This window comes from Uranotaenia lowii, chromosome 2 (assembly GCF_029784155.1).
Source record: "Uranotaenia lowii strain MFRU-FL chromosome 2, ASM2978415v1, whole genome shotgun sequence".
NCBI classification, from domain to species: Eukaryota; Metazoa; Arthropoda; class Insecta; order Diptera; family Culicidae; genus Uranotaenia; species Uranotaenia lowii.
The window spans coordinates 252,179,918-252,194,782 of NC_073692.1; the positions used below are offsets into that span (position 1 = coordinate 252,179,918).

Consider the following 14,865-nt stretch of genomic DNA (forward strand, 5'->3'; position numbering starts at 1 on the left):
ATATGGTAAACAGTGGAAGCCGCCACATTTTCACTTTTAAAATATTGTACTGTGTACTTTTTGCAGAGATTTTTGTGCTGTTCGTAGAACTGTACAACGCGCTCGCAAAACGGCATTCTGAGAAAAACTGGGCAAATACAAACAAAACAAAAATACTGGCGAAAAAAGGAGGAGAAAAGCTAACACATCAACAGTCTCATTTTTCTCGGAGCTCGTTTATGTTTGAGTATTGGGGCCTCGAAAAAATTCCAAAATTTTAGTTGTCACCCGTTATTTGAACATTATAACCTAACCGGCTGAAAAGGCGCTAGAAATCGAGATTTGGGAACGTAAGTGGATGGATTGGGCACACGCTGCGAAAAGATGAAAACGAGATTTGCAGAGAGGCGCTTGACTGGAATCCAGATGGGCATCGAAGAAGAGGAAGGCCCAGAAGCTCGTAGCGGTGCAGTCCAGCCGCTGAAATCCGCACAGTTGTCGAGAACCTTGGCTGGCAGCAAGTGAAGACGCTGGCTCCGGATCGCCAGCAGTGGAGATCTTTTATCTCAGCCCTATGCGCCGGTCAATCGGCGCCGGACTCTTGGGTAGGTGTATAACCTGACCTGTACCTTTTCATCAATATTAAAAGAAATAAAAGGGAACTATTCCTGTCCAAGAACCTCATTTGTGTACGTCGCTATACTCTGTTTGATAACTGACTAATTTCTTTTTCACCTGATTGTTTATGATAATTTGAGAAAAACTTGTACTGTACGATCAATAGTTATTTTTGTAACCAAAAATAGCCAAAGTTCAAAGCCAAATTGATTTTGTTTTCTTTCATCGTTGAAAAGATGATGATTTTTTCACTGCTGAACGCCTAGAATTTCAAATTGAGGAAGCATAATATGAGTATGGTAAGTTTTGGAGCTTACTGTATTTATTAGTAATTTAAAATCTTAAAGTGAAATATAACGTGTTATCCATCTTATATATAAAAATGGAGGGGTTTTCGTTGTAACACCATCACGTATAAGCAGACGGTCGGAATGAAGTGAAATTTGGTATCCAATAGTTTTTCGGGTCAGAGTTAGTTTGTAGAATAGTTTTAAAATTTCACATTTTATGGAAGGGAGCCCCGACACAAATTTAAAATTGGACACAGATCGAACAATTTAAATACGATTTTCATAAAAATTGATTCGCGAGCACGAAGTAGTTAAGGACGTGTAGATGAAGTTCAACATTTATAAGGATTTATTAATTTAAAGGTAAAACGAAGTTCACCGGGTCAGCTAGTTTATTTGGTGAACGGCATTTCGAAGTATGACGAAAAAATAACCTATCGTGTAGATATCACCAATTTTAAAGCATTTTTTTAAACAACGCCGTTCAAAACCCGCATTTATCAAACTTTTCGGAGCCCAAGTTCGCGTAATCCCAAATATTGAAAGTTTGAGTTGCCTTTTTATTCCCATTTTCCACACCGTGTGGGTGGGCTCACAGCTAGCGAGTGAGGTAGATCGCGGGGTGGCGCTCACAGCTCAGAATCAACTGGTTAAAGCTCCCGTTCCGGTGGTGATTGCTTCCATTCGGTCGGCTGGTTTGCTCCGGGCAGCATGTTCAGTTTGCCAGTAGAAACCAAGTTTCACATTTTATTCCCGTGAAGAGAAAAAAAAACGACGACGAAACATCCCCAGTGCTGTGAGCTTTCGGAAAAAGTGGCGGAATTGTCGTTCTAGTGAGAAGTCGTTGGTTGAGCCCCCAGACAACGGTCAGTTAATCGACGAGTTTCAAAGAACTGAACGAATGATACAGATTATCCTCGGGATATTTTCACAGTTTGTATTGTAAAGATTATTTCTTAGTGCTTTGTTCCATTTCGGTTACATCTCTTCTCAACGAGTGTTTTTTTCTGTACAGTTTGGAAAAGGTAAGAATTTTATTATTCATTATTCTATCTGTTGGGAGCTTTTATGCTCGAAACTATAAACAGAATGATTTTATTTTCAGTTTTTTTTATTTACTAACAATTTTAAGCTGTTGGATTAGTCTGAAGACTGTCTTCTTCCTTTGATAAGACTTCTTAATGTGTTTCATAGTTACAATTGATCAAAACGATTGAAAATTAAAAAAAAAAGATGAGACCGATATTTCGATCACGTGGGAGTGATTTGAGCGGAATAAATATGATTAATCATTTGATTTTCTATTATGGAATTTATAAAAACTTAGAATATAGGACCAGACATCAGGATTGAGACCAAAACCGCAATTAAGATTTTTGATTTAGTTTTTATTAAACTCAAAGAATACTCTTGTATCTTTTTCTGTACAATAGGCTAGTTCAGTGGTCGGCAACCTTTTGAGTAAAAAGAGCCAAAAAATCAATTTTTCAAAATTTCAGATTTTTAAAAAAGTATTACTGTTTTTCTGACAAAACTAAATCCATTATTGAAACGTAGCAATTCTTCTTATTTGGTTTGTAAAAGTGCAAGATGTGGACAAATTTAAATAAGAGAAAAGTTTACACATATTTTTTTTTTGACAAGAATTTCATGTAAGGTAACCTTAGTTGGATAAAATAAAATAAAGTTTCTCGTTCAGTAAGGATGGAAACAAAGAAAAACAATATTTTCCTTCTTGTTTATAATTCGACTCACCAAAACGTTTATTACAACAAATGAGAATTGTTTTGAAAATATATATCTAAAATCTGCGTATTGGACAATTTTTTATCTAATGATAAAAATGTAACCTTCGTGTGGGGTGACAATGGGTCAAAAACGATGTTTTTGATTTTTTTTCCAAATAACTCCAGTTATTCAACTCACATAAAAAAGGATTATTGCAGAAATGCTCGCAGATAGCTTAGGCATAACGGTGTAAAAAAAAATTTTGAAAATATTATTTTTGGAAAAATTATGGTCAAATGATAATCATTGTTGCAATAATCTACTATCTTAAAAAAATGTTATCAAAAATATAAAATTAGCGTTATATTTCAATTTTTCTATTATTTGACACAACTATCAATGAGAACATCCTTAGAAATCATTTGTATGAATTCGCAGTACTAAACGGGTTTTGTTTTCTCATAATCGGATGGTGAACTGAGAACATAGATGATCAACAATAACTCAAAAATTATAAATTGGTCAATGAAATTGAATTGTACAAAACTAAACCTGCCAGATTAAATTTCTACAATGTTTTATGTGTTGGATTTGGATTAACTTTTCCAAAAAATGCACGTTTAAATTCCTACTCGGCTATCAAAAAGTTAAAACGCAGCCTTCATCTTATAACTCCGAATGTAATTAAATCTTCTTTCCCTAGTTAAAAGAAATTCCAATTTAATATGTAAATGGTTGGATCTGGCTATTGTAAATGTAAATGGCAGGAACATTAGTTTTCATCATTCATACCTAATTGTTATGTAGCTGAATAAGTCTATTTATTAAGAATATGAATCATTACATTCATACTTTAAACACTGCATATTCTTGACAAAAACCCTTCTTGGTCCTTAGTCCTTCTTTAAAATATACAACCCGAGTAGCAAAAACCACGGTTTAGCAGTAATAAAACAATGATTTTTATGGTAACAGTAAGTTTAAATGTAAAATTATATTTTTTCTTTAGGTAAAATTTTTTAGATGCCGGTGAAAACACCATGATTATGTCAGTAACCGTGAAAATTACAGCTAAAACATATTAATTCACTGTATGTCTTACGCAGTTTGTTTGATTTTGAAATAAGCGTGTATCATTTCATGTCAAAAAAAAAAGTTTTTGTTTTCGTGTTCGGTGTTGGCAAAAATTTCCTACAAAATTTATGCGAAGAACTAGCTGTATTAAAGACGGTAAGTACAAATAGTGATCAAAATGAAGTTGCTTGAATTTCATGGGAGTTTTTTTTCAGGAAAAGACCTAAAATTGTGGCAGATCGAGTCCCCTTGGAATCCCGCTGGAGACAGACCCGGATGTCAGCCGAAAAACGTGAGTTTGATTGGCATTTAAAATATCCCAGTTATCGTGGAATTCACATAAAAACATTTGTGAAAATTTATTTGTGTGTTTGGCTAAAACTGGTAATATAATTTAAATAAATAATAAAAATAAATTCATTTGTTTTCCATCTATGACAATGATGACATTATCAAAACCAACCAAAAAACCCACCAAAAGCTACAATTTTTATTTCAGCGAGTGAACAATGTAAATCGGAATTTCATGGTTTTTTATGGACTGGAAGCTGAAAGAACCATGAACTTTATATTTTTGGGCTTTCCAATGTATGGCAAATCGCCATTTTTTCATGGTCACGCTGCCATACCCCTTTTTTATAGTTATTTTCGTCAAAACGATGAAATGTATGGTCGAAAACTATGAATTCCAACGTGCATTCACGGTATCGAGAACGATAATAATGATTGTGTAAACCATAAGATTTAAGGTCTGTGAAAATAGAATTCTTGGTTTTTTCATGGTGCAATTCTATTCGAGAAGGTAGGCTCTATTTAAACATGCCACGAAAAATAGTTACGGAAAAAACTGGCTAATGTATGGAATTTTTCAGAAAACAACATTTTTCTACAAATTGATAATGTATTTTCTATTAATGTAATGAACAGCATTATGCTTTTCGGCATAGCTAAAAGTGATATGCAATGGGCTTTTTTGACGATTTAAAATCAAAATTTGATGACATTTTTTCTTGTGTGAGTTTTTATCTAGCAATTAAAAAAAAATCATTCAAATTGTCTTGTCATCACAAAGATATGAAATCCTTAACATATGTTAAAAAAATATCACATTGCTTGCTTTCGACAAAGAGGGACGGCCATGAAAATTTATTCTAAATGCTCATTATCAATGGTTGAAATCCAAAAATGAATCCGAAGAATCAATCTTTAATCTAATGCACTTTTCAAAAGAATCAAATGGCGAATGTGGGAGAGATAAATAATTTTGATTTCCATTCTACAGTCCCCCCACAATCATTAGTCACTTAACGTATCATTTCACCACAAAATGTTCGTTCATTCGGATGTTAGTGGACCAAACATCAAGCTTTGCATGAATTTCAGTCATTAAATATTCCCTCTTTGATTTCAAACATGATTTTGTTTCCAATTTTGTTGAAAAATAAAATAATTTACCGAAACAATCAACGTTTTTAAAAACCACAATTATGGGTCAAAATTGAAGCTTGTAACAATTATTAGTCATATTGCCCACAATTATTAGTCACATAGAAGTCCATGGCAACACCCGAATATCAACATGAAAATCAACAAGTATCTGGCAAACATTCAGGGGCATTCTTCGCTAGTATACGTTCAAGGGGCAATTGGGTTGAGCTAGCAACCAAGAAATGTTTTGTTTTGCTTGCGAAAAAGTGACCCATGATTGTGTGAAACTTGGTGGATTCTGTAACAATTATGGGTCACTTTTATTTTGCTAAATATTATTGAATTTTCGCATTTTATTCGCTCGGTTTTATTTGGAAAATGTAAACTCTTCTTTTGTGCTTATATGGGACCAATTCATTTGGTTGGAATCTTTGAAATACCCGCATAAGGGTCTTAACGGTTTAAGATGTCAACCTTATAACATTGGAATTTTATGCGATAGTTCCACAGCTTAAAGTTCACCTTTGATAAAAAGTATTCAAACAGCAATTTTACTGTTATCAAACGCACAAATAATATTTTTAATGCATTTTGATGATATTGTCAATTAACTTAAAATAATAATTTGATATAATTTCTTTTGGTTTAGTAAGTATCAGCAGTTCTAATGATCGGTGACTAATAATTGTGTGTGACCCATGATTGTGGGGGGACTGTATATTCAACTGCCAAATTTTCATAACTATTTTTGTTGGTATACAAGCATGCTGTGTACATACAGAGAGCTTTCAAGTTTTTGTAATGATTTTATACTGAAATAACTTCTTTGTTTCGTAACTTTTATCTCCCAAGGTAGATTTTTTTTTGGCCCCATAATGATTTTTCTCATCTAGTCAAGATCTTTCAACCGTGTATTGCCGTGTCCCTGAGAAAATCAAATTTCATACATTTTTCCCCAGTCTCCTTTTTTATTACAATAATGAGTACGGATTCGGTAATCAGTTTAAATCTTTCTAGTAAGCAAGAAATTTGACTATCGTGTTCCGTTGTAGTGTGTTCAGAATACGTACATACGAGAAAATTGTCCATACCCTGAAATATCATCTGGCACTTCTGTATTCATGTGGCATATTTCTTGTAAAACGAAAAGAAAAAAAATCAACAATGTTTTCGAAAAAGTACATAGTTTTTAAACATATAAGTTGCAAAGGTTGAAAAATGTTTACATGCCCGTTCTTCCCGATTGTAACCGATCGCTCATAAATAAAGATACAGAAAGTGGCAAACATGTTGATTTGGCCTTACGACCGATACTTTCATATTCATAACACACACAATCGGCCGGTTCCGCTTCTTGGGCTCTCGATTGGAAACTTTTTATTCGGAAATCCGTTGCTGTTTTTATAGCATCCTGAGGGTGTACCTTTCCATGTCGTGTGTTCTGGACACCCAATGCAGCCGCAAAGAAAGTTTGAATGCGGAGAACACATGGACAGGAACCGGAAAGGTAGAACATCTGGTTAAACAATTCAGCCTTGCAGCAAGCAAAATTGATACACATAGTATAAATAAAGTTTCCTAGTAGATAAATTGGTTATAACTATTTTTTGAAAATATTTAGTAACGTGAATTTGTTTTTAAGCTGATGAAAAACCCCTCTACCGCTTCGCTTGACAAAAAGTAGTGGCTCCAGAGAGTGACAAAAATAGTAGATTGTTTCATATATTTCTCAACAAAAAGAAAACTATATATAATAAAAATACTGTTCCTTGCATTGTTTTCATGTAGCTTGGTTTGCTTAACTGTTAGTGTAGTGATCTTAAAGAGACAATTTATTATTCATATAGCTTCATGGATATCTTCATACACACCGTGAAATGTGGCGTATAGAGAAAGTTTTAAGACTGTCAAGAAGTTCCTATTCAATAGCTGAATAGGAGCAGTGGCTATTTAACAAACTAATTGAACATACCATTTTAACAAAATTATGTAGACATTTTCTCCGCGAGAGTTGGAGTTGAGATGCATAAATTCAGGGGTAATTATAACGTTTCATATGAGATTGAATCGATGAAACTTTGTCAGTTTTACACCTCTGTTACCAAATAGTAACAACAGCATGAAGCATCAAATGATGTTGAATAACGTTAATATCAAAATAGAAAGAACAAAAAAAAAAAAACTTTCTTAACCCCTTTCTTAACAAAATTTATCGCATCTCATAATCTTATTCTAACTTCAGAGGCGATGGCTCCAGATAGTGTAGTAGAAACCGAAAACAGTTTAAGCAGAAGATTGTTTTAGACCAACCTTTGCTTTTTTGTTTATGATTGACGGAAGAGAATTTGAATGTATCAATAAAAAAAAACTATTGCTTTAGCTTTTATTACTAATCCTAAGTGATTCATAGAAAACACAGACGAAAAATATTTAGGTATCCGGAATGCATAACTTCACAGAATGAAGTTCAAATGCAGCGCGACTTTGAAATCCACCCGAGCCATGAATAAGAAAATTATCCCAAACCGGTAACGAATTATTTATTTATCATATATCAACATCATACACTTGTTGCGGTACGCTGTCCGTTGAAACATGGAAAAAAGAATCAGCTGTCAGGCGAAGTAGATTATCAATGAAGAAGGAGCTTAAAACAGCGGTTGAGCTGTCTTCCGAGCTCGTAGGAATAATGCGCGTGTATATATTTGCCTTCATTGTTTGTAGAAGCACGGCAGTAAAGTGATATGTATATTCAATGAGGTTGAGAAAAAAACTGTTTGCTTTACCTGAGGGAAATCCGAGTAAAAAAGGAAACAAATGAAGAGAAAAATCAAATCAAACTGACAAATTACATTTGCGTATAAACTTGTTAACACTTACGTGAATCCATAGTTATTTTCAAAAGGAAGAACAAGAAAACCAACGGCTTAATCATCAAAAAAGGTAATGGCATTTACATAGTAATTACCTTGCTGTTTTGAGAATAAGCGTTCCGACCATTCGGTCTTATTCTGTCGAACATGATACAGCCAGTGCAAACTCCTTAACGAACACCAAATGCTCGTTGTGTGCTCCCCACTGTATTGCCTCTGTTAACAGTATAAGAACAAGACATCTCGGTTTTTTTTTTGCAACACGTGCTACGGCGTTCAACATTCAGAGAGACGAATCATACGTTTCGCCACTATTCACTTCAGCTACTCAAATGACGTATAACAACGACTGATCTCGGATAGGAATGGATGTACGTCACCCGAAATGTTTGGCATTGGAATTCAAAATCAGAGTTTAAGATTGAGAATTGAGTAGGTGTTCAGGTTTCCCACTAGAGCATTTGAAAATCTTCCAGACATAACATTAAATGCTGTTCGAAATCAATTTGTTTCTGACAAAAATAAGCGCCTGAATGTATGTAGATTCCGGGATCTGGAGCACACGAGAAACCCGCAGACAACCACACCGAATACCACTTTTCGGATAGAAATGACAACGAACGCGATTTACAGGGAATTCACTTTATTCCACCTAACGCTACTGTAGGACCGATCCCGATCAACAACTAAAGAACACTGTCGGTCGGGTTCTTATTTGATAGAGGATTATAATTTTAACTAGGGATGTTCAATCCAACATGTATACTATGATTTAGTTTCCCTTTTATAGAAGACAGCACATATTAACCCTCATCCGTCCCTGAAATTTTTACCCGTTACAGTTCCTGGAGTGTCTCCTGACTAAAACCGATATATCTCTATTGTTTCTTAACCGATTTATAGTTTTGGAAAACTTGTAATGTAGCTCAAATATGTTTCTCAGACAATATTCACCTCCAACACTTCAGTTTTCAGTTATTCAAAGTCTAAGAAAAAAATTCGAAAAAAACATGCTTCGGAAAAAGGCAGTAAATCAGGTATGGAATGCTCAAAAACATTCACTTAGTGTCCAATAAAGCTGAAGTTAGAAGCTATACGTTGGACATAAGTATATTTTTTTTTTATTTTTTAAGATCATGGCCACAAAAAATGTACTTTCTTACACGTTTTTGCAAATACTGAACTTTTCAATCAATGAATCGTCAAAATAGTTTAAATCATACCAGATAAATTTTGAAAAGAGGATTGGAAAGTTGACGTAATTTGGCACATTTTTGCGTTTTTTATTTTCAATATACGAAACACAGAATTTTTGACAATTTTTCAAAGGAAGCTGTTTTTTTTAAAACTTTTTGTCAATTTGCATTTTTTCAGCCTTTCTTGCACTTAAATTCAACTTTGCACGGGATTTTAAGTACATATACGCAAGATTTCCGTTTATATTCACTAGTAAGGTAACTTCAGGTAATTTTTTACCAATTCTAGTGGTGTAATTACTTTAGCGCTGCGATACTTTACACAGTGCGTCACGGTGCGTCCATAAAAAAGTAATCACGCGAAATTAGAGATTTCAAGAATTCATTGAGGGTCCCCGAAGAAAATGTATTATTTGGATGTACCCGAAGAAAGTTAGAAGCCGCCAAACTTCCAATAGTGTCATATTGACACCCAAGAGCAGATTAGGGTTAAACGGCATGAAAAGAAACTCATTCCTCGAGAATATGGAACAAAAGATTTGTTTTTGAAATTATTCATTTCTAATTGGAACATAAATCCACTTGAGTCAAAAAAGACTAGTTTAACTTCTGAGTACCTATACAGTAAAATTCCAATCAAAATGTTACTCTGTGTTTTGTACCTTCCATGCTTCATTCCTTTCAGAATGCTGAAACGAAATACTGTGATTTAAAAAATATGCCCACACATCTCTTCTTTTCATTACATTTTAATCTATGCTTTAATAACGTGAAAAAGTGATTTGGTTTGGACAAATCGAAGAAATGCTGTAATCAGTTTTCCGATAACTTATGACCTTCATAACACAGGGTGACATTCAAATCCACTTAGGCGACTTTAACGCTAAGATTGGCTGCGATAATCAGGACTTTGAGCGCATCATGGGGCGCCATGTTCTAGGACAGATGAGCGAAAACGGAGAGCTGTTTGTAGAATTTTGTGGCAACAACAACATGGCGATCTTAGCAAACTTGTACGGGGAAAGTTGGTGGGTTGAAGAAATTCTAAGGAACTTGTTTTTCTTATTCAATTAATATTTTTGGAACCAACCAATCTTAGTTCTCTCCGGTAATTTTTCCGAGATAATTGGTTTAGGGTCAACGGATTGAGGAACGGTAGGGTGATCGGTAATGAAGGGCCATACCGTATACACTCACCCTATTGATAGGTCTCTTAGCCGGGCAAGCACCAAACGGGAGATGATCTCTTCGGAGTGGCTCATTAAAATCATCCGCTAAGCACCTCGATTATACCCACGTCGCCTGCCTCCCGTTGCAATGGTACTCTCGGTAGAGTCTGTAGAAAAAGAAGTGAATGGATGTCGGATGAAACCTGGAGGATGGTCGACGATCGGAGAAAGGCGAAAGTCTGATTTGAGCACGCATGTACCGGTACCGGGTCAGCCAATGCAGCCGTCAGCTTACGATATGCAGAGCTGGAAAAGGCAGTTAAACGAGCTTTTAGACGAGACAAGAGAGCCTGGACAAACTCCCTAGCCGAAGAGGGAGAAAAAACCGCCGCCATTGGAGACATCCATGACATTTCTCGCCGCCTTAGTGGTGCAAGGACCAATGCTAGAATGCCGCTGAAAGTTCGAGCAGATCAGCTGTTGACAGATCGAACAGATCAGTACAAGCGCCGATCGTGGCCTAGAGGATAGCGTTTAAGTCTTTTAAGTCAGAGGTCATGAGATCGAATCTCGGTCAAGGCATGCATAGTACTCTTTCTGTGGGCTGGTGGTGTTAGCATTAGTAAGATCCTAACCATTATATCCTTGAAAGATGTACGCTTTAGTATTAAGTAGAATTTAGATCTCTTCAAAGAAACATGAAGTTTCACTGAGATCCTATATGTGTGTGTTCGTTTTTAAGCTCGGAGCGCCAACAGTAAGTCGCATTAATGGCGTCAACTAGGAAGCGTCCTCAATAGTTGAAATAGTAGCGGCAATCAAAGACATGAAATCCAACAAAGCGCCTGGAATCGATTGCATTCCTGCTGAGATGCTCAAAACCGACGCTGCCTTGTCAGCACAAATCTTGCATCGTCTTTTCGCTTACATCTGGGATACTGCAACATTCACGGCCGACTGGATGCAGGCTATCCTCGTATTGAAAGGTCCCGAAGAGAGGAAACCTGACCGAGTGCGGTAACTGGCGTGGCATTACGTTGATCTGTACAACTCTTAAAAGTACTCTGCAAAGGGATCCTAAACAGAATCCAGGAGAAGACCGACGTTACACTTCGATGGCAACAAGCTGGATTCCGATCCGGACGATCATGTGTGAACCACATCACAACAAACAAACAATACTGGAATAAATCAACGAATTCCAGAACTCTCTTCTGCTGGTTTTCGTTAATTTCGAAAAAGCCTTTGACCGACTGAACCACGAAAACATCTGGGTGCTTCTAAGGCGATGAGGAGTCCCAGAGAAACTAGTCCATCTCAGGTCTCAATGTCGGAAAGATCAAGTCGATGGAAATCAACACAGAAAAACCGTTCCAATTTAGTGATAGTTGGGCAACAGGTTGAGAATGTGGAGTGCTTCTAGTATCTTGGTAGTCAGATTACGCCTGATGGTGGTACCAAGGAAGACATCGAAACCCGGATCACAAAAGTACAATTTGCGTTTGGGAGATTCTACGAATGAAAATGCGAATCTTCAACTCCAACGTCAAATCCGTATTGCAGTACGGTTGCGAAACTTTGTGCACATATGCGGTGACGACGCGAAAAAAGAAAGTCTTTGTGATTCGCTGCCTGCGGAGTATCATCCGCGCTTGGTGGCCAGGCAACTGGATCTCAAACGCCGGTATCATCAAAAGGTGCTAGAAATCCTTAGGAGGAAAAGATTATTCTAAATCGCTTGAAAATCTTGCAAATTTTCTATTCAAATAGTCCATACAATCATTATTCTTCATTTAATTTTAATTTTATTTGTGACACTTTACCAATGTTTTGGCATTGGTGAAACTTACTTTTAATACATTTTCAGAAATAATCTTTATTATGTATCTTGTTTCATATATTTGTACCTCAAAGTAAATCTGTAAATTCAATCTGTGCAAACAAAATGCAAAAAAAACTTACTACAGTAATCTGTTCCACAATTCCAACAGCAAAAATATGTGGAAGTGTCTGAACAGCCTGACTGGAAACGGATCCAAAGAAACTGCTCCGCTGAAACTAGTAGTCAACGGTAATGTCACAAGTCATGAGAAAACTGTTGCTGATACCTTCAACACTTTTTTTTAGCAATATTGGCCCCCAACTAGCCTCCACTATCACAAGCCAGCGAAATACTAATCGATTTAGAACCTTTTCAAACCTGCGTCACTCGATCTTCTTGGAACCAACAACCGAACAAGAAATTATCTTAAAGATTCGAGATCTAGATCCTAACAAATGCGCTGGACCCGATGGTATACCCACTCATTTCATTAAAAGTCATTATCGATTTTTCTCTGAATTGATACGAGATGTTTTCAATGAAAGCCTATACACAGGAAAATATCCGGACTGTTTAAAGGTTGCCAAAGTTATACCAATTCACAAATCAGGATCTAAGGTTGACGTAAACAACTACCGACCGATCTCAATTTTGTCTGCTTTAAGCAAAATCCTAGAACAGTTGCTGGTCACTAGGATTACAAGTTTTTTCAAGAGCCAACGCGTTTTATATGAGTGTCAATATGGGTTTCGAGAAGGATCTAGCACGACAACAGCCACCTACGAGCTTTTCCTAGATGTCTACAAATCCTTAGACCAGAAAAACCCCGCAGGACTTCTTTTTCTCGATCTGAAAAAAGCTTTTGATACAATCGACCACGAAATATTACTCGAAAAACTTTCATTCTACGGCATAAGAGGTACACCATTGGAAATAATAAAGAGTTTTCTCACCGGTAGAAGCCAGTACGTATCTATAGAAGGAATTAAAAGCTGTAACCAATCATTGAGAGTTGGTATACCTCAGGGCAGTAACCTGGGTCCACTGCTATTCCTTGTTTACATAAACGACTTGCCTAACCTCAATCTTATCGGTAAACCTCGTTTGTTTGCTGACGATACTTCGTTGTTTTATTCCGGAAGGAATGCTGATTCAATAGTGGAAAGCATGCGTAACGATTTAAAAGTATTGTGTAATTACTTTGATGAAAACCTATTATCGTTAAACCTAACGAAGTCCAAATATATGATTGTATCAGCGTCCAATAGATCACAACAGCTACATGAAGAGCTTACGGTTGAATCTGTACCAATCGAGAAAGTGGAAAACTTTACTTATCTTGGACTAAATATCGATAGCAAGTTAAAATGGTTCAACCACATTAAAAAACTACATACAGAAGTAAGCGCAACATGTGGCTTGTTATGGAAAATGAAGAGATATGTCCCAAGAAAACAATTACTGTTAATGTACCAAGCATTCGTCCAATCTAAGCTGCAGTATCAGGTGTTTCTTTGGGGCGGGTCAGCAGAGACACATTTGAAAAAGCTTCAAGCTGCTCAAAACCGCTGCTTAAAAGCTATTTACAACCGACCGAGAATGTACGCCTCAAGACTGCTGTACTCTGAAGCATTGAACTCAACTCTACCTATAAAAGCATTAAGAGAATTACAAGCCATCTTGATCATCCACTCGCATCTGAATGATCAACGTGCTCATCACAATGTTGTATATGAACAACCAAGCCACGAATATGCCCTTCGTGCCCAAGCCACCATCTCAATAAGTCGACCGAATACTGAAATGACTCGGAGAGCATTTCCCTACTACGGTAAACTCGTTTACAACAATCTCCCTAGAGCCCTTAGGGATGAAACGAATATAAACAAGTTCAAAGCCATGCTGAAACGACACATAAGAAATAAACTAGGAAGTTATTTTAATTAACGTTCCGAAATCCGATGATTTCTATTAGTGAGTCCTAGCCAATAAGCGCTTCCTTTACAGAGATCTGTCTCGCTGGAAGCAATGTGAACATATACCTCCCATCATTCGCCTGTTTTGAATAGGCAACAGCCATCCCAACTATTCAAAATTTTTACAATTCCGTTTAAATTTATTTCGTTTCCGCCACTACCACCGCCACCACCGACCGCCACCACCAACCGCCTCCTCGGACCGCCACCACCAACCGCCCTTATCAACCACCGCCACCAACCATCAACATCACCTTCCGGCATCAATCAACTTCACCCGAGAGCAACGCTAAAAACTGTTATAAGTGTTATAAAAGTGAAATTTTGAATGTACTTTGAAAGAAGTGTTAACAAACGAAGTGAATGCACCTATTGTAAAAACAAAAATTGAAAAAAAAACATAAAAAATAAAGAATGATGAGGAGGTTTTGCGCCCACTGGAGAAGGACCTCAAAAGGAGGAACACTCCCGCGGGCTTTTCCCTGCTCATGAATAGAAAAAAAAAAAAAAAAAAAAAAATTGGGTCATTGAAAAAAGTAAACTGATGCTTTAATTATCCGTTGAACATTTCAAACAAATTGTAGAAGTAAATTTTGACTGTAGCCGATGATTCAAGTTTCACCAAGCAAAAAAAAAAAGAGTGGTATCTGGGCTATATTTTGTATCTCCCAGTGTACATGTGTAACAAAACGCCTGAATGTATCCTACCAAT

At 36.4% G+C, this 14,865-nt stretch overlaps 1 protein-coding gene across 2 annotated transcripts in view; it reads left to right on the forward strand.

The window, feature by feature from the left end:
* The first annotated feature begins 1,557 nt into the window (after positions 1-1,557).
* LOC129749771 (tachykinins) overlaps positions 1,558-14,865 on the forward strand; it is a 34,641-nt gene continuing 21,333 nt past the window's right edge. The window contains exon 1 of one of the 2 annotated variants that reach the window (XR_008738159.1): positions 1,558-1,912. The gene's annotated coding sequence lies outside the window, so the exon portion shown is untranslated. The remainder of the gene's footprint in view (positions 1,913-14,865) is intronic. The other variant, XM_055744845.1, reaches the window with a different exon arrangement.